Source organism: Carassius gibelio, chromosome A16 (assembly GCF_023724105.1).
Source record: "Carassius gibelio isolate Cgi1373 ecotype wild population from Czech Republic chromosome A16, carGib1.2-hapl.c, whole genome shotgun sequence".
Classification (NCBI taxonomy): domain Eukaryota; kingdom Metazoa; phylum Chordata; class Actinopteri; order Cypriniformes; family Cyprinidae; genus Carassius; species Carassius gibelio.
In genome coordinates, this window is record NC_068386.1 from 7,769,445 (window position 1) to 7,791,415 (window position 21,971).

Sequence of the window (21,971 nt, forward strand, 5' to 3'; positions counted from 1 at the left end):
ATCCATACAAATTTTATGTTGTGACACTTTAGTGAGTTAGATTCCGTCTTCTTTAAAATATGTCTCACAGAACCGATGAAAATTATAATTTAATAAAATTATAATTATATTTTTTTAATCGGCTCTGAATGGGTTAAACGACTGTCTCTGTGAGAGTTCTCTCTCTCTCTCTCTCTCTCTCTCTCTCTCTCTCTCTCTCTCTCTCTCTCTCTCTCTCTGTCAGTCTTTCTCCCTGTGCTTCATTTTTACTTTCTCATCGTTGTGTCTCCTTCATTCCGGTGTGACCCACGCACACAGTGCTGTTGCTCCACAAGGGGGGGCTGCAGGATATATGCTTTAGTGCCCAACTGCCTGCCTTCAAACACTGAATCCAGTTTGTGTGGACAGAGCGGGCGAGGAGAGGAAGATTCCCATAGCCTCGACACGCACCGAGAGAACACCCGACCCGAGCCTGGGCTACACTCACCGCACACCTCCCTGGAGCCTTCACACACCACTTAAGGACTTTGTATCCGGAAAACTGGACAACCATTACAACTTGCGGGCTGGATTAAATAATAAACATTTGGGAGGCAGAATAACATCATCAGAAGTGACAGAACAGACACACATTAACAGGATCCCCTGTGAATTTATGGATGCTTGTTGCTTTTTACGTTCCTATGAGCACTTCTTTTCCACTGGAGCACACATACCTTCTTTTTTGCCATTTTTCAGGCAGTTATATTGCCTGTTGAATGAATGAATCCACCGAACTTATTCTAAACAAGTTGGAGGAATAGTCGAAGGTTTTTTATGTGCAGACAAACAAATGGGACATGCCAACTTTTTGGAGGTAAACCCTCATTATGATCTATATAGAATGTGATTAGAGACTATTTTCTTCCCATTTCAGCCCCACTCGACGTGGTAATTAAATATAATGCTTTTGCTTGCACGTCATAATATATTCATTCATTTAACCATAGTCGCATTTCAATTAAGCCTTGTCATAAATAATTGAGTTAAATCTCCTTCCACGCACGCACTGGTTAGATACTAGGGTCATTCTCATCAACTCTGTTGCATCTTTTGTCTGTCCTTTATAAGTGTTACATCCGAGAATGAGACGACAAATCAGCATAATTCAGTTTGTAGAGGATTTTCTAAACTCATATCTGCATATATCAGTGCTTTCGCTCTCCAAGGTACCAAACTGCGGTGTTGACCAGTCTAGTGTCCAGTGGACAAAACAGTTTCGACATAAGAACCTGATATCAGAACAAACATATTTGACAGTTTTTGCTTCACTGGAAGCAGGTGTGCTGTTTTTTCTTAATTTTACATTGGTTAGCCTATGCATTATGCGCAATAGCTGCTGGTCGGATGACCCTTGTGGAATGGGAATATACCTTCCCGTCTCGAGTCTCCTTTGCTTCCCCTGTACAACATAAATGGTCAAAAATGCACTAATACTGTTTCCAACATTAACCAGGAGAAAGTTTTCCTCTAGATAAGATTTCTGCGACATAATACAGTTGTTTTTGACAACTTTTGTCTCTTTTTTTAATTCGTTTTGGTCACTTAAATCGATTTACCATAGAACACGTTGCCTGTTTTGCTGTTGCATTCGGTTGTTTTGTTGCGTTTTGAGCATTTTTATGTGATATAACATATGTGAAATATAGTTCATTTTTAATATTATGAAAGAACCTGTCACTTGATATTAAGAGCAAAACATTTGTGATGTAGAGCCCGTGCAGCGTTCTGCAGCACATGGTAAGAAAGAAAAGGTACAGAGCTCGTGTTTGGTCAGTGATGTCTCGTTTTAATAACGAGAATAAAAGGCAGACTTTCATTTTCTCTCACCTTCTTTCAATTGCAAAGTACTTGATTCGTACGTTCTTACATGCACAACCACCACTGAATACATAAAAAAATATTTAAATATTTTTAAAATAAAAGTAAAAATAAACAAATAATAACAAAGATGCAGCAGTCTTACTAAAATAATACTTGCAATATACAACATAAAACCATGAACAATGACTCCACTTCTGGCTCTCACTTCGACTCTCTCTTTCTCTCTCTCTCTCTCTCTTTTCACTGCCTTACCATATGCTGCTTGTAAAGTCTAAGCAAGCTATGTTCGTCATTAAAAACCGACAGTATGGCGACTTCTCGTTTGGTAATAATAGATGTGGTGTGCTGGTGTTTGGCGGAGAGTTACTGATGTTGAGTGAGTAGAAGTTCCGTGTTTGTACAGTAGGGGGGACTGTGCCAGCGCTCAATTCCCTCCGTGGGACTAGGGGAATAAACGGCGAACACGGAGCAGGAGATGCCTCACTGCGCACTTTCAGACTCACCAGAGCCTCTGACTGCAGCACACACGGCCGAACTCCACAACAACAGGTTATGATGCTGCTCGACCTCTGTGCTCTACTCAAAACTATTTTACAAATACCTACAAAATATATTTTATCACCATCGCCACCACAGCAAAAGGGTTATGAATGATTACATACACAATAAAAATGAAATAATAATAATAAGTGGTGAAATAATATTAGTGAAACTCGCAGCCAAAATGTCATCATGTGCCTCTCCACAGTACACCAATGGATCACGGTTCATTGGCCCATGTTAAAAGAGCCCACCTCAGTGTGTCTGTGATATTCTGGTGCAAATATATGGCTGGTGCACATTGCTGTATGGTTGCTAGGGTGTTCTGTATGGTTGCTAGTGTGTGACTAGGAAGTTTTTATAGTGTGATTTTGAATTGCCTGAGTTAAAAGACCCACCTCTAAGTCTATGTTATTCTGAAGTCTATGTTATTCTGATCTGAAGACATGTACTCCCTGAGCTCCCTTTTTAGATCTAAGTCTGGGATTCTTCTGATGCCTGATGCTTTCTTCAGTAAGCCAAATGTATCATTTGAGCTAAAATGACACGATTTAAATATAAAACAGCAGCAACAACAACAATAATAAAATAAGCCACATGAGTTGAGCTCTAAACAACATTAATGACTTTAATAAGTAAAAATGATAAAATAATCCAAAAGAGTTGAGCTCTCAACAATATAAATAACTGTCATAATAAGAAAAAAATATATAAAATTAGCCATTTGAATTGAGCACTCAATAATATTGATAATTTGAATAATAAAAAACAAAACTCATAATTTAAGCTCTCATTACTATGAATAACTGTAATAATAAAAATAGTACATTAATGATTATAAATATATCATATTAATAATTATAAACATTAAAATATGAATACTTTGAATAATAAGACAAATGACAAAATAAACCACACTATCTGAGCTCTCAATAATACTAATAAAAAAAAAATAAAAAAAAAATCCATTTATTTCTGTATTATCGCCACAGAAAACATGTCATGGTTCTGACTGATTTCGGTGAAATATGCATGTCACAATCTCGGTTTTAAATCTAAAAGGCACAGTCATATCAGTTCCGGCTGACTTCCAATTTTTAGATACATGTCTGCCGTGAATCTCTGTGGAATTTTGATCTTTAGAGGCAAACATATAACATAGCGCTTGCCCTGTGGCCACAGATATTTGGACGGCTCTGTTTTCTTCGTCTGAGAAAAGGAGTAGGGATGATACATTGAGAATAAAAATAGATCATGCCGGAGTAGGCTGACAGCGTAATACTGAATCATGAGCCGGGGTGAAATCGGGCAAGCTGGCACTGTTGAATTTTTGGAGGGCAGCCATGCATGCCTTTTAACCTAGAGGTCCCCTTTTGTTTTTCACTTTTGTTTGTACATCGTTATTCTGTCATTCACTTCCTCTTTTTTATAGGCTATCCCCTTCTTAGCCACCATTTCTCGTTAGGCAAACATGCATCATAAGTCATGAGCACATTTTGTTAAGCACAGCCACACCACATTTGTGCATGCATAAGCTTCTCGATTTGGCTGTTTGTGACAGGTTCCTGTTCCCAACATATAGAAACATTTCACACACTCACTGCTTTAGTTTACACATCACCTCGTGTACTGAAAATAGTGTTTGTGGCTTTTCGTATAGAGAGACTTGGAAGGGAATTAATTCACAGTTTAAACTAGCTTTTGACCCAATCTGTTCTTTTAATTGTCATGTCTATTTTTAACCTTATTTATTTATTTATTTAATTTTTATCTTTAATATTTTTATTTTTGATGTAAATCACTTTGTGACATTTGCTTTTGAAAGGAAATAAACATTACTTGCTTGATGACAGTCAATAAGAAATGAAAGCATGCAGTCATTACCATCTTCTGATGTATCATTCAATAAATCCTCAATAAACTTTTTTTTAATTCTCTAATGGTCAAAAGTTGTAATTGTTTTTGAACAAGTCTCTTTATTTGACCAGAAATACAGTACAATACAGAAATACTGTAATTTTTTAATAACTTTTTTTTTTTTGCAATTTAACAACTGTTTTCTTTTTGAATATATTTTAGCATATTAAAATTATTCCCATTATAGCTGAATTTTTAGCAGTCATTAATGCTGTCATTGTCGTATGATTCTTCAGAAATCCTTCTAATATGCTGATTTGGTGCTCTAGAAACATTTCTTATTATTATCGATGTTGTACAGTTTTGCTGCTTAGTATTTTGAGAAAACCGTGATACAGTACAATTCAAAAGTTTGGTATGAATAAGTAAGAAAGATAAATTAATAAATAAACTATGCTATAATAGTATATATTATGGAGCCCCGCACATGACATGCAAGAAAAAATAAATAAATTGTGCACACGATTTACTAATTCGTTCCCTCAATCTACTAAAACGTGCACACGATTACTATTGCGTTCCCTCGATTTACTATTCTGTCCCTCGATTTGCTAAATCGCGCGCACAATTTATAAATTGAGTGAACGAAATAGTAAATTGAGGTAACACAATAGTATTCGTGTGCATGTTTTAGTACATTGAGGGAACAAATTAGTAAATCGTGCACACGATTTAGACTAATATTTTTCCTGTATGTCATGTGGGGGGCTCCGTAATATATACGTACATCAATTTGATTAAATGTGACAGCAAATACATTTCATTTATGTTGTTCATAAAACTTTAAATTCATAAAAGCCACAAAAATATTAAGCAGCAAAAACTTTCACTATTGAAAATAACAAGAACCATTCATATCTTAATAACTTAATAATTGATAATAACTGAGTACCAAATCAGCTTATTAGAATACATTTTGAAGGATCATGTGACAGAAGAGAAGACTGGAGTAATGATGCTGAAAACTAAGGAACAAATGACATTTTAAAATATATTGAAATTCAAAAACTGCATTTATTATTGTGATAATATTTCACAATATTACTGTTCTACTGTATTTTTATCAAATAAATGCAGCCTTGGTGTGCATAAGAGACCTTTTTCAAACACATACAAAAATCATAAATATCCCAAACCTTTTGCAGGAGAGATACATTTGAAATAAAAATATAAGAGTAAAATTGGGACACAATAGAGTCCAAACCTTAACCTGTGTTGCCCAAATGAGCACCACACTCAATGCGGCCGCACCTTGGCTCTGCCCTCCTATGCTATGAGGCCAATCAAGGCTCCGTGATGCTGCATTGATCCCTTATACTATAGGTTGCTGACTATTTTGACCTCCTGTGATGAAGTTGGTATGAAGAGGGAGGCAGGTGTTGAGGGAATGAGGTCGGTATGTTTGCAAGGTGCTAACCGATTAGTGGTGTGATCGTGCACAGGAGCCTGTGGCCCCTGGCCATCCTCATTGAGCACAATGATCAGTGATGGAACATTGCACATTTGGCCATTCGTACTGTAATTAGGGTGTAAATCAGAGCTTGTGCTTCTGCCTAATGAATCTCAGACAGAGAGCTGAAAGACAGGGATAGCAGGCTTGGAATGAGGCGGCAAGAAAGACACAGTTCCCAGCATCCCATCTGAGGTCCTTGCCATGAAAGTGTATTAATGGCTGGCTTTCCAAACGCTGCACAGATGGCTTTGAGACTGTCTGTGTTTGTTTCGGTGTGGGTGTGTCGCATGATGCAACTTTGGTCGCTTAAAGAGTAAAAGAGAAAATCTGTGTATGTGTGTATTATGAGTGCACAGCGAATTTTGTAGATATGTTGCAAAGACAAAAGTATAATATATATACTGTATATATAAATATAACAGACAAAGAAATCAGCCTCATTGGTCAAAAAATACATGTTGTATTCTAGGCATTTACAATGATTCAAAATATTTGTATTTCAAATAAATGATTTTCACCGAATTTTCTATTTATCAATAAATATAAATAAATAAATGAATAAATAAATAAATAATAATAAATGCACCACAATTAACACAAAAACTGTTTTCCGATAATAATAAGAACCATTGTTAATAATTGAACAACAATAATAAATGGAAAACATATATTTTAATTAGTAATAATATATCACAATATTACTGTTTTACTGTATTTGTATAAAAGTAAAATTTTAAATGTCACTATTTAATTAACAGTTTTTTTTTTTTTAGCAAATAAGAACTGTATAAAATTAAAATGAATAATAACATTAATAATCGTAAAAAGAAATCACGCTTATTGGCAAGAAAATATATGCTTTCTAGAAAAGCAAGCAAAACACAAGGCCATGTTTTTGTGTATTTTACTTTCAATGATATAAAGATTTACAGATATATCAAAAACAATAAAATATGATACTGAATATTAGTTCAGTTTGATTTGAACAGATCACACTGTGCACATTTCCAATCTGCAACTCTTTGTACCAAAATCAACATGCTCATTGACTCGTTCACCGGCAGTTGGCTCACATTGAGGCTTTTATGTCTTGACTGAGTGCAGAGTCAAGGAGGCTGGATGGTGTTTCTCCATGAAGCAGTGATCTCACAGATCTGAGCTCAAAATAAAACTGTGATTGCTTCAGTGAGGGAAACACCTTGTTTGAGAATGCTTTTCTCACACATGTCTGCGTGTCTGTGCATTTAGTTATTTTTTTATGCCTAAATTATGCAGTGAAACTCCAGCGGTGGAAGGATGCCAGATGACACAATGTGTGAGGACCCCGGAGCTGTATAATACCTTTGTCAGCTAATTTTAGATGGCAGAGTATCACTAGAGCATCAATATGGAAAGTTTTCTTGACTATGTAGATATTAATATTTTTAAATGTCAAATGCATGTGCACAGAGAGGATTCATTGTTTCAAAGGCATCCACAAGGACAAATTCAAACCACCCCTACACACTGTAATTTGTATTTGTCTCCTCTTCACTCAGCAAAGCATCAAATAATGCCACTGTTCTTCTAATGCGAAGATAACGTAGCATGTGTCCTTTCAGCACATGCTTAGTAAATAAGCTGTGATAACGTTCTCACTATTTATAAAGTGAAAATTAGCCTGGCAAACATTTGCAGGATTGTGCTTTGATGTGATTTTTTATTTTTTATTTTTGGATCTGATACATAATTGAATAGGAACGGCTTCCAATGCCATGTTGTTGAGCATTCTCAGTGAAGAGTAAGATAGAGATGGTCCATTCGCATATACAATGGGCACATATACTGTAAATGTAAACAGTTAGACAAAAGGAAAAAAAGATTTTTTATATGAAAATATAGAAGAAAATAAGAATTATATAGTTATAATATGTAAAATACATATTGTATACATGTATCAATGCACATACCGTACTATATATATTTAAATTTATTGGCTTATTAATTTATTTAATAAAATCAAGTTCTGTACTACTTTAGGAAGCCTTTTCACTTGCATATATACTAGACAAAAGAAGACAATCGCAATTTCCATTTCATGCCGACTTTAAAAAGATAAAATGATTCAGTTAAACAAAGGTTAAAAGAGAGAAAGAACACTACAGAGACAAGGAGAAAGCTATGCTACATATCACAGATGGCAAGCGTTCTGCTCCTTTGTGATTTCATTTCAAATATTCGTTTAACCCTTCATTTCAGCAACCAAGAACATAGAAACATAGAAAGAACATAGAAAGAAGACAATAGAATGCAAAGCAAGTTGCTTTTATCTCTGCCTCACTTTTTATAATTCTTTTTTCCATTACTCTTCAGTCTTTGTTTATACAAAGGGAGTCCCTGTCTGCAGCAATGTGTGCAAGACTGAATAGCTCAAAATCATTGCATCCTGGAGTGCCTACGCAATTTCGAACAAGAAATCCCTTATGAAGACTTTTCAGAGCTTTATGCCGCATCAGTTTAAGGCCATTTTGTGTACAAACTTCAATCAAAGCGGACTGTAATAGCGAATGAATGAATCTTGTCGCTCTTTTTCCGCCTGTCTGTGTTCTCTAGTGAGAACAAAGCTGTCTTTGATGTGAAGTGCATGCATAATCCTCAGTATCTGACATTGCATCTCTCAAATCTCAGAAGGCCTGCGTCTCCAGAGCAGTGTCGTTAACTCCCTCACTGCGCCGGTGTGTCAATCTCTGCACTGTTTTAGCGCTTGAATAGCTGTCAGCCCTATGTGTTTGCTATTGTGATATACCAGACTCCATCACTATAACTCTTTGTTACCTGAAGACATGTTTGTGACTTTTAGTCTCTGTGCATCAGTGTCAACGGTTGTATTGCTCTTTTGCTCCATCATCGTTTGCTTTTCAATTGAGTTCATAGTGGCCTTTTAACAGATTGCAGCTTTCACTTGTTGCTTTTTATGTCTATGTAGATATAAAAAGCAACAAGAACAGATGAACCCTGGTGTTCCTCATCTGTGATTCTTTTAAATGCTATAACCGAATTAAGTATTTTGAACAAAATAAATCAGCGTGTAATTAGATTAGGGGTTTTTTCTCTGTGTTTATCTTTAAAGTATTTTCTATTTTTCTTCCCTTCGATAAACAAGTGGAAGGATAAAAAAAAGTGAGAACATCTGCTCTCGGAAGTGCAGACTGTCCAATCTGACCATGTCAGCCCTCTTGTAGACTCTGTTGAAGTAGAGCGTTTATCTTTGGCAGTGAAAACTCTTCTTTCCAACCCATTAATTTCAGAATTCTGCACAACTGTGGTTTTCCTGGGGCAAACAGCCATTGCATTACTGTTAAATTCATGATGTAGTGTGTATAAATGTACAGGCCCAGATTTTAAGGGGTCCTGTGTCTTTTAAAACATAAACATTACAAATATTTTAGCAATTTTAATAGTTTTCAAATTAAGCATTGACAGTTGCGGGTTTCTGAGAAATCATAGAAAAGTTATGCTTGTTGGAACGAAAAGATTGTGTAACACAAATAAATGGACATCTTTCTAGTCAAAAAAAAAAATAAAATACAACCAGTGTAGTCGGATTTATGAACAAATGACTCTTATGAACCAATTTATTTTAGTGATTAAAAAATATAGAGAGTGACTGGTGTAACTTGATAAAAAAAAAAAAAAAGACTTATGAATTCATTCTTTTTAGTGAATCAGAAAAATTTAGTATGATCTGTGTAGCCTGATATACATACAACTCTCAGTTTAAAAAAAAAAAATTGTTCTAGTGATGCGATTGAAAGTATTCAGATTAATGTGAAGTTCAAGTCTGGCTAAAACACACCTATTTTATACTTACATTGTGTGTGTGTGTGTGTGTGTGTGTGTGTGTGTGTGCACTTACTTATATCACTTTTGGGTACATTCACCAGAATACACACCAGTAAACTGAGGACCACCCAAAAAATTGAGGACATTTTGTATGTCCTCATTTGTTTGACTATACAGTGGCATTCAGCATGCTCTAAAATGGTTTCCAGGCTTAAAATCTCACTTGTCCCAAAAAATCACTTTTAAGTGATTTGTGTACCTGAAGTGTGTATGCCCCCCCACTAAAGTGTGTATAACACAGCGCCCTCTAGGAGTACTGCACTTCCGGAAAAGATACACACTTTGGGGATTCTGGCCAATCAGAGCGCAGGAAGCCTCTATGGGAGCGGGACTTGGTGATCTGACCAATCAGAGGCCAATACGTCATCAATAAAGATGGCGGAGGCAAAAAACATGTTGATTGTGAATGAATTGACAGATAATCCACATTAAATTACAGATAAATTCCCAATAATTAGTATTAAATAAGATTAGACCAATATGCATTGAGCAGCAGGAGCTCTCGCGATTCATATTAGCATGTTTTACAACTTTTAATCCTCGCGTTTTTCTCTCGCATCAGAGTCTGCTCCGTGTGCGTGTGTAAAGATCGCGCTGCCCCGCGTCACCATGACTACAGCACTTACATCGGATATTAATGCTGTAGGAACGAGTTTGACGCGGGAAGGGACAGACACATTACATCATGTGAATTTGAAAAGTAACATATTTCCTTCCAAAAGCGGAGGGGCAACTGTTTAAATTTGTTATTATGGGTGTGGTGATATTCATCTGAGTTTATTCAATAAAAATATACAAGCAATTAAAATATGTGAAAACAGGCAGATTCGCTTGCTTTTATAAGTGATGTTATTTGTTTTAAGTGTTTTCTCCAACTTTGCGTCCTGCCATTTCCCTGACAGCGCAGCCAGGCCCCTCCCCCACCCAGAGCACGCGCGTCTGTAACCAGAGCAACACATTCACTTACAGCGAACATTCTCTTTATGTTATATAATATTATATTATTTTATATTACATTATATATTATATTAATTATATTACATTACATTATATTCCTTCATTTATTATATAATTATATTATATGACATTACATTGCATTATATTTATTTTATATTATATTTTTATATAGAGGAAAGAAGGTACAGCAAACATCTTTTTATTTTATATTCTATTAATTATATTTGAAGTTTTTCTTAGTCGCTTTGGGGCATTTCTCAGATCACGACTAAAATTCTTATTCAACCTCCACGTTATCTACTTACTTGTGCACCTCATAAAAGCAATTTCTCATCTTTTGAACAAATTACAAATGCAACTGATTATGTACACGTTTTATCTGTTTCTTACATTATCAATTGCTTATGCCATGTTCATCAAAATGTATGGTTCTCTGCTGAATACTCCCAAGTCTTACTCCCCAAAACATCTAGGTATTAATTCATTAAGTCATTAAATGCAGAATAGTAGTTGTCATAAACTGTCAAGCAAATTTTCTATACACTTCTATTAGACATTTTTTGTCCTGAATTGTTGAATTGCAGAGGTGAATTCTGATTTTCACTAATGAAGGAGAATGTAAAGCATTCGATCATCCAATAATCCACCAGTTCCTTAAAATAGCTCAGAGTGCATCTCATTAAGCTTCATCTGAGAAGCATACAGACAGAGCACAACACAACACAGTGTTACACACTCTGGTAATGAAAGAACAACAAGGTACAAACAGGGTGAACAGCATGGAAGAAGTAAGTATGTGTGGTGGAAGAATACAGAGGTAAAACAGAGGAAGAGGTAGAAGAGGACAAGATTCTGAAGAAATAAGGGCCACTATCATGTTCTCAATATCATGACCTTATGGCCGAAGCGGGTCAAAAGGTGAGCTGAATGTTGGGAGAACAACCGTGTGTGTCCTCAGTCATTAAAACATTTGAACAGGTGTGCTTCTTCTTCTTTTATTGGCGGTTGGCATACCAATTTGGTGCATTACCGCCACCAACTGTTTGGGGTGTGGAGCTTCAATGCGGATTTCTACTAATATGTATTGAAAAAAAATATATAATAATAATAATTTATATATATATATATATATATATATATATATATATATATATATATATATATATATATATATATATATATATATATAAATTGTATTAAATAAGTCTGTTTCTTAAAGGTCTCTCATGCTGGCCATGCTGATGATTTTGATGCAGAAAAGGAAAGTAAACCCTCTACTGATAAATGTGTGTAACCTAATTCTTTAACTTGTTCTAACAGTATAATTCGTTCTGTTCTGTATGCTTCACATTCTATTAATATATGCTCTACCGTTTCTCTCCTGTCACAATTAATGCATAGTCTTTGAACAGGTGTGCAATCACACAGTGTTCACTATACTGTAGTCGTGCAATACAGCATATTTACATTATATATTACAGGAGTCTACTTGCATTTTACATTGGCAACTCCGGTCCTGGAGGGCCACTGTCCTGCAGAGTTTAGCTCCAGCCCAGATAAAAACTCACCTGCCTGTATATATCTAGTAATCCTGAAAACATTGATTGCCTTGTTCATGTGTGTTTAATTAGGGATGGAGCTCAACTCTGCAGGACAGTGGCCCTCCAGGACCGGAGTTGCCTATCCCAGGGGCATAATGTAAAAAACACTTATACAAAGTATACAGGTGCTGGTCATATGATTAGAATATCATCAAAAAGTTGATTTATTTCACTAATTCCATTCAAAAAGTGAAACTTGTATATTATATTCTTTCATTACACACAGACTGATATATTTCAAATGTTTATTTCTTTTAATTTTGATGATTATAACTGACAACTAAGGAAAATCCCAAATTAGAATTTTGTGAAAAGGTTCAATATTGAAGACACCTGGTGCCACACTCTAATCAGTTAATTAACTCAAAACACCTGCAAAGGCCTTTAAATGGTCTCTCAGTAGTTCTGTAGGCTACACAATCATGGGGAAGACTGCTGACTTGACAGTTGTCCAAAAGATGACCACACCTTGCACAAGGAGGGCAAGACACAAAAGGTCATTGCTAAATAGGCTGGCTGTTCACAGAGCTCTGTGTCCCGGCACATTAATAGAGAGGCGAAGGGAAGGAAAAGATGTGGTAGAAAAAAAGTGTACAAGCAATAGAGCTGGTAAGTCCCGCCCCTTCCGTAAAACCCAGCTGGACCTTAAAGTTGAAAAACCGTCAATGCAAGTGAATGGGAGAAAATAATTATTTTCTGGTCCCGTTTGAATTGTGCCATGAATGTGAACAGTGACAGTATATGGTATGATTTATCGGCTAGCAGTTGTGGAAAAGACATAACGAGAAAGACTACATGTCACCTATGTGACGTCACCCCATAAAGTTGACTTACCTGTGGTTTTCGCCAACCTCAAAGATTTTGTCCTCTCCCTGAAAGAAGGTGGTGAAGTGCACCAAAGACATAGCCATGTTTAGCGGGATCCGTGAGCTAGAGCCATGTGCTAGTGTTGTTGACGTTTCAAACATGTCGAAAGCAGCAAAGAGTTGTAGTCCACAAAGTGCTGTCACAAAAAGTTTACCCCTATCAAACTTCTACCTGCTAAATTGTAACATTCTTCACACGAAAGATTATAGAAAAAATTCACAGACAACATATGTTCACATTCATGTCACAATTCAAACGGGACCAGAAAATAATTATTTTCTCACATTAATGAAATTAATCCCATTTGCATTGACAGTTTTTCAACTTTGAGGTCCAGCGGGGTTTTACGGAGGGGACGGGACTTACCAGCTCTATAGGGATAACCACATCTTGGAGAGGATAGTTAAACAAAACCCATTCAAAACTGTGGGGGAGATTCACAAAGAGTGGACTGCAGCTGGAGTCAGTGCTTCAAGAACCACCACGCACAGACATATGCAAGACATGGGTTTCAGCTTCACATTCCTGGTGTCAAGCCACTCTTGAACAAGACACAGCGTCAGAAGCATCTCGCCAGGGCTAAAGACAAAAAGGACTGGACTGCTGCTGAGTGGTCCAAAGTTATGTTCTCTAATGAAAGTAACTTTTGCATTTCCTTTGGAAACCAAGGTCCCATAGTCTGGAGGAAGAATGGAGAAGCACACAATCCACGTTGCTTGAGGTCCAGTGTAAAGTTTCCACAGTCAGTGATGGTTTGTGGGGCCATGTCATCTGCTGGTGTTGGTCCATTGTGTTTTCTGAGGTCCAAGGTCAACGCAGCCGTATACCAGGAAGTTTTAGAGCACTTCATGCTTCCTGCTGCTGATCAACTTTATGGAGATGCAGATTTCATTTTCCAACAGGATGTGGCACCAGCACACACTGCCAAAGCAGTACCTGATTTAAGGGCCATTGTATCCCTGTTCTTAATTGGCCAGCAAACTTGTCTTCTATGGGGTATTGTGAAGAGGAAGATGTGATATGCCAGACCCAAGAATGCAGAAGAGCTGAAGGCCACTATCAGAGACACCTGGGCTCTCATAACACCTGAGCAGTGCCACAGACTGATCGACTCCATGCCACGCCGCACTGCTGCAGTCATTCAGACAAAAGAGACACAACTAAGTATTGAGTGCTGTACATGCTCATACTTTTCAAACTCATACCTTTCAGTTGGCCAGCATTTCTAAAAATCCTTTCTTTGTATTGGTCTTAAGTAATATTCAAATTTTCTGAGATTTTACGTAGTTGTCAGTTATAATCATCAAAATTAAAAGAAACATATTTGAAATATATCAGTCTGTGTGTAATGAATGAATATAATATACAAGTTTCACTTTTTGAATGATAGTTCACTGTTATATTGACAAAATGACAAAGCATTTTGACTATCATGTTTGTAAACAATGACACAAGGACTTGTCATTCTGATGGCACTGATGTTCATTGATATTGTATTAAGGATATTGAGCAAGTTACAGGCTTTGTTTTTGTCTGGGTTTGTACCAATTGTTTTGAAAAATGCACTCACTGGTTTGAAAATCTTAAGAATTATTCAAGAAATGATATATATATATATATATATATATAGAGAGAGAGAGAGAGAGAGAGAGAGAGAGAGAGAGCAGTTATAGTCATACAAAAGAACAAAAAGTGTTTAAAAGAATCATGAATTAAGCTGGCACGTTTAAATGTTTGTTAACATATTTATTTGTTCTTACTTTGATTTTATAGCCCTAGCCCTAGCCCTAGCTGAGATCTGCTTCTGCTGCTCATACTGTGATCAGCCGCCCTTCCCCCACAACACTCTCTGATCGCGCGCGCGCCCTTCCCCCACAGCACTGTCTCTGACTGACTCGCTGCAGATGAGATGCTTGCATATCAGCCCTGCTGTGGGTTTGCAGACTTCAATTGACTGTTTTGATTAATAAATGCTATTACAGTTTTTTTTTCAATCGCTTACAAGCGCTTACCCATACTTTAGATACTTTTTCTAAACTCTTAACACAGACTCACACCTACAAAACACAATTGGCCAAATGGATAATTTTCTTCTCGAAAACACATTTTGTTAAATATATACTAAATCTTCATTTCAAAATAGAACACATCTTTCTGTCAACACACCAACTTTACCAAAACACTGGAAATCTGACTCAAAATTAAATTATTCTGTCAAAGAATAACACTTGTTTTCACCTCAAAAGGTACATGCAGTCAAAGTACACCAGGTTTCAAAATACTGGCTATTGTTGACATTACAAAAACTGCATAGACTTTTATGTTTCAGTTTTACAGGTATTTGCATGCAAAACATGCAATTCACTGTTTTACACTAAATTTCTTGGTTAGGAACTGTATGTCCAAATGTACAGTAATGTTCACATTCAAAAGCATTCCAGTAAAAAGCTATTTTTTTCCTTTACTGTTTACTGCAGGAGGTACAGTAGAAGAGCTTTGAGAGTATTGCTTACAGTGAACAGAATATCCATCTCACTGCTCCTGCTCTTCTCCCTGGCCCCCTTGCTCTTACTCTTCCTCGTCCATACATTACAGTGTTTGTCTTTTTCTGTTTCCAAAAATATTACTCTTCAAAGTCCTCCTTTTACTGTATTGTATAAGTGTCAGTGTAATAGAAAAAAATAACCCCTGCGATTGAGTCTAAGGCAGATTGGAATCAGCTGTGGTTGGCCCAATTTACACAACATAAATCAGCTAAGATATATTGTTTTTGAACTGATATCATTGCAGAAGCAGAGGTTTTTATACTGTATCTAAGGTTTGGAACATTGTTTTTGCTATTGTGGGATGTTGTGTGTTAACATTTGTAAATACTACAAAAACGATCCATAATTTTTTTGGGAGGTATAGCTTGTCTGTTCAGAAAATGTAAGCATTGTGGAAATGTGTTCAGTGACTCCATATTGTGTGAAAACGACATGAAATGTGTGAATAGTATGGCCACAATAGACAGATGCTGTGCTAATTGTGTTTAGAGTTTTGAAAATGTGACAACTGCTTGGACAAATGCTTGTTAGCAACTGAAAACAACTGTAATAGAAAATAAGATGTCTGTTCAAGAGATCTAGGTTGCTCATTTAGACAGTTGTGAGCTCTTGTTTACAGCAGACCTGCACGTTTTGAATATTCATATTTGTAATCCTCTTAAAAGCTTTATGATGTGGTGTTATTTCAGAAAATTAAGTACACGTTGGGTACATTTTTTTTTACAAACCAGTGCACTTACTGGTTTGAAAATCTTAAGAATTATTCAAGAAATTATATATCTATGTATCTCTCTCTCTCTCTCTCTCTCTCTCTCTCTCTCTCTCTCTATATATATATATATATAGAGAGAGAGAGAGAGAGAGAGAGAGAGAGAGAGAGAGAGAGAGAGCAGTTATAGTCATACAAAAGAACAAAAGTGTTTAAAAGAATCATGAATTAAGCTGGCACGTTTAAATGTTTGTTTACAGATTTATTAGTTCTTACTTTGATTTTCAACTATAGCCCTAGCCCTAGCTGAGATCTGCTTCTGCTGCTCATACTGTGATCAGCCGCCCTTCCCCCACAGCACTCTCTGATCGCGCGCGCGCCCTTCCCCCACAGCACTGTCTCTGACTGACTCACTGCAGATGAGATGAATGAATGAACTAACAAAAGTCTTGTGAGCTCTAGTTTACAGCAGACCTGCACGTTTTGAATATTCTTATTTGTAATTCTCTTAAAAACTTTATGATGTGGTGTTATTTTATAAAAATAAGTGCACATCGGGTACTTTTTGCTCTTTTAAACCAGTGCATGTACGGACATGCGCACTGGTTCGTAGTTTGAGGTGGGTGCTCGGTTAAAAAGTGATCATGTGCTCTGTCCACTAGAAAGACTAACTTAATCACATTTTTTTTTTAAGTTTGAAGAAACAGTACTGTGGTTAAAACAAATATCATTGCCACCAGATAATTTTCTATTAGGCCAAATAAATGTAGTCACAATTTCAACGTGAAATCCAAATACGTAACTACGTCATTTACGCAAGTCAGCGACGGTGGTGTTTTCCCGGGAAATGCAGACACGTGACGATGGAACGCGCGAAACAGACGACAAACAACCCACCAGGAGGAAAGGTGAGATCAAGACTTGTCCTGAAAATGCATGATAACTAAATACATTGTGTAATATGAAATATAGTACGATGTATGTTTATTTTAGTGGTTTAATTATTTTTTGTAATAGGGTTTTATTTACTTCTCGATTGTATTTGAGTTTGCTTCTAAGCCTGTCTCATTTGATGATTTGTTGCAATAATGAAAACAAATTGTATATATAAAATTGACTATTAAATATAATTTTGTTATTTTTCATATAATAGTACTTTAGGTTCTACAAAGTAATCAAGACAACCGAGTCAGTGGTAGTTTACTAAATCATTGTTTTTCTCAAAAATGTTGTAAAATATCAACAGTAATTTGAAATAATTCATTCTCATTTTTTAATATCATTATTTTATATATTATATTTTATGTAATACATTATTACATTATTTGCCCCCGAATTGGTTTTTTAGTGGAATGTTTTATTTTAATAATTTATCTTCACTGAGATTTTTTTGCACAATGACCATGAATTGATACTTTATAATATTTGTATTTTGTTTCAAGCTCCAAAGCAGACAAAAAGCACATTAAAAATAGTCCATATAAATCTAGCTGGTTATTGACTGAAAATCTCCCATATACTTTAGCTCTTAAATCAAATATAGATTGACATCAATTGTGGTTACAAGACACACAAGAACCAATGGTTTTTGGCATTAATGACATTTCCATTTAAAAAGATATATATATAATATAAAGATTTGTTCCACAGAAAAACACAACACCGGTTTGGATATGAGTATTAGTATGTTAATTATGTGTGTTTTTGGTGAACAATTCCAGTAAGATCAACAGGATTTTTTAAAATATGCTTGTTTATTTCATTCATCTTATATTTATTTGTATTTATTTTTTCCAGTCATTTCAAGAAAGAAAGTCGCCATGCTGGGAAATAAAAGACGTAGGAAACCTCTGCAGGACGCTGAGCATCACATTACCTGTAAAACTGACAAGCCTGGGCTTCGAGAGCAGTTCATCAGCAAATATAAAGGCAAGTATAAATGACTAAGCAGTTTAGTAACTAATAACTAGGGCTGGGGGATATGGCAAAAAAGTTATCACGATAATTGTTTTATATTAGTCGATATCGACACAATAAATGTCAAATCTTTATTTCTTTCAAGTTTAAAGGCAGATATTTGCTCCTAAGTGAAAGTTGTAGAAACCAGAGCATTAATTGTGGTTTTAAACTACTCTTTATTGTCAGAACATATCATGACAAACACTTGCCAAACAGGTGAACATTTCACAAATCTGAGGTAGAACATTCAAACATTTGTTATTTTTCCTTAACAAAATAAATATATTTATTGGAAAATGTATTTCTTAGTTCCTAGATGTGCTAATGGGGGATATTGTTTCAAGTCTTGGAACAGGTTTGTGTTGCCTGACTTTGATGGCACGGATCTTCAGCACAGTTTACAGTGCAGGCAGCAATATTAATATTGGATATATTTTGTCTCAAAATGCATATTTGACAATGATTTGCAGCAGTATTAGATTCAGTTAGGAGCAGATTTACTATGTAAAATTTATGTTCATTAACAAAAACAGTAACATCTTTTAAAACGACCTCAATTTTATTTGGTAAAATGTAATATTCTGACTGTTTGAGTTTTATTAAAATTAACCATTGGTCATCCAGTATCATGCATTTAGATCATGATAACCACAAAACCAAATGCTGTAACTATTTTATTAATCCTTTAATACATTGTCTACATTACAGTTTTTTTCAATCGCTAACAAGGGCTTAACCATACTTCAGATACTTTTTCTAAACTCTTAACGCAGACTAACACCTACTAAACACAATTAGCCAAATGGATAATTTTTTTCTCAAAAACACATTTTGTTAAATATATACTAAATCTTCATTTCAAAATAGAACACATCTTTCTCTGCACACACCAACTTTACCAAAACACTGGAAATCTGACTCAAAATTAAATTATTCTGTCAAAGAATAACACTTGTTTTCACCTCAAAAGGTACATGCAGACGATCAAAGTACACCAGGTTTCAAAATACTGGCTATTGTTGACATTACAAAAACTGGACTTTTCAGTCTCATTTTTACAGGTATTTGCATGCAAAACATGCAATTCACTGTTTTACACTAAATTTCTTCGTTAGGAACTGTATGTCCAAATGTACAGTAATGTTCACATTCAAAAGCATTCCAGTAAAAAGCTATTTTTTTGTATTCTGAACAAAAAAACAACAGAAAAAAGCCCAGAATAAAAAAGGAGGGGGGGGGGGGGGGTAAATTAAAAACAATCTCTCACTGCTCCCCTCACTGCTCCTGCTCCTGCTCCTCTCACTGCATCTCTCACTGCTCCTGCTCCTCTCACTGTTCACTGCTCCTGCTCCTCTCACTGCATCTCTCACTGCATCTCTCACTGGTCCTCTCACTGCTCCTCTCACTGTTCAATGCTCCCGCTCCTCTCACTGCTCCTGCTCCTCTCACTGCTCCTCTCACTGTTCAATGCTCCCGCTCCTCTCACTGCTCCTCTCACTGCATCTCTCACTGCTCCTCTCACTGCTCCTGCTCCTCTCACTGCATCTCTCACTGCTCCTGCTCCTCTCACTGCTCCTCTCACTGCTCCTGCTCCTCTCACTGCATCTCTCACTGCATCTCTCACTGCTCCTCTCACTGCTCCTCTCACTGCATCTCTCACTGCTCCTCTCACTGCTCCTCTCACTGCTCCTCTCACTGCTCCTCTCACTGCTCCTCTTACTGCTCCTCTCACTGCTCCTCTCACTGCTCCTGCTCCTCTCACTGCTCCTCTCACTGCTCCTCTCACTGCTCCTCTCACTGCTCCTCTCACTGCTCCTGCTCCTCTCACTGCATCTCTCACTGCATCTCTCACTGGTCCTCTCACTGCTCCTCTCACTGTTCAATGCTCCCGCTCCTCTCACTGCACCTGCTCCTCTCACTGCATCTCTCACTGCATCTCTCGCTGGTCCTCTCACTGCTCCTCTCACTGCTCCTGCTCCTCCCACTGCTCCTCTCACTGCTCCTCTCACTGCTCCTCTCACTGCATCTCTCACTGCATCTCTCACTGCTCCTCTCACTGCTCCTCTCACTGCTCCTCTCACTGCTCCTGCTCCTCTCACTGCATCTCTCACTGCATCTCTCACTGGTCCTCTCACTGCTCCTCTCACTGTTCAATGCTCCCGCTCCTCTCACTGCTCCTGCTCCTCTCACTGCTCCTCTCACTGTTCAATGCTCCCGCTCCTCTCACTGCTCCTCTCACTGCATCTCTCACTGCTCCTGCTCCTCTCACTGCTCCTCTCACTGCTCCTCTCACTGCTCCTGCTCCTCTCACTGCTCCTCTCACTGTTCAATGCTCCCGCTCCTCTCACTGCTCCTCTCACTGCTCCTGCTCCTCTCACTGCTCCTCTCACTGCTCCTCTCACTGCTCCTGCTCCTCTCACTGCTCCTGCTCCTCTCACTGCTCCCGCTCCTCTCACTGCTCCTCTCACTGCTCCTGCTCCTCTCACTGCTCCTCTCACTGCATCTCTCACTGCTCCTGCTCCTCTCACTGCTCCTCTCACTGCTCCTCTCACTGCTCCTGCTCCTCTCACTGTTCACTGCTCCTGCTCTTCTCCCTGGCCCCCTTGCTCTTACTCTTCCTCGTCCATACATTAGTGTTTGTCTTTTTCTGTTTCCAAAAATATCACTCTTCAAAGTCCTCCTTTTACTGTATTGTATAAGTGTCAGTGTAATAGAAAAAAATAACCCCTGCGATTGAGTCTAAGCCAGATTGGAATCAGCTGTGGTTGGCCCAATTTACACAACATAAATCAGCTAAGATATATTGTTTTTGAACTGATATCATTGCAGAAGCAGAGGTTTTTATACTGTATCTAAGGTTTGGAACATTGTTTTTGCTATTGTGGGATGTTGTGTGTTAACATTTGTAAATACTACAAAAACCATCCATAATTTTTTTGGGAGGTATAGCTTGTCTGTTCAGAAAATGTAAGCATTGTGGAAATGTGTTCAATGACTCCATATTGTGTGAAAACGACATGAAATGTGTGAATGGTATGGCCACAATAGACTGATGCTGTGCTAATTGTGTTTAGAGTTTTGAAAATGTGACAACTGCTTGGACAAATGCTTGTTTGCGACTGAAAACAACTGTAATAATATAAAACAATCCAATATGTATATCCCACATTTCATGGTGCAGTTAATATTATTAGGCTAACGTTACAGTAAATCCGTAGTAAATGGTGGGAATTTGTAGACAAAGAAGCCTTCTGACTGACCACAGTGTTTCTCCTGTTTGTCAGCGCGGTTTAATCGGCCTTTAAACTGGTTTAAATCACTGAAACGTGTGTTCTTGGCTGAAGTCAAGCGCTTCTCACTGGATCTGATGACAGAGACCGATCAGAGTAAACTCATCTGCTCTAGTGAGCTCGCGAGTCATGCTGCGCTGCCATTTGGACTTTGAGCCGAGCGGATAAACGGTCCGTGTGGCGCGCGGGTCAAATGAGTTCGGTTCCGCTTTTGGCGCATAAGCATTATCGAACATTTATCGAACTCTTGATATTGTTTTATCGAGAAATTATATCGTGATAATTATCATTATCATTTTATCGCCCAGCCCTAGTAATAATGTTAATCTACAAAACTGAGAATTTAATGTAAGGCAAGTCATATGTTTGTTAGGCCACAAGTTAAACAGTACTTTATAAATATATATA

At 37.1% G+C, this 21,971-nt stretch overlaps 1 protein-coding gene across 3 annotated transcripts in view; it reads left to right on the forward strand.

Annotated features, from left to right (window-relative positions):
• Positions 1-321: 321 nt before the first annotated feature.
• Positions 322-21,971, forward strand: part of LOC128030474 (adhesion G protein-coupled receptor B1-like) — a 109,645-nt gene continuing 87,995 nt past the window's right edge. For all 3 annotated transcript variants that reach the window (XM_052618141.1, XM_052618142.1, XM_052618143.1), the window contains exon 1: positions 322-835. The gene's annotated coding sequence lies outside the window, so the exon portion shown is untranslated. The remainder of the gene's footprint in view (positions 836-21,971) is intronic.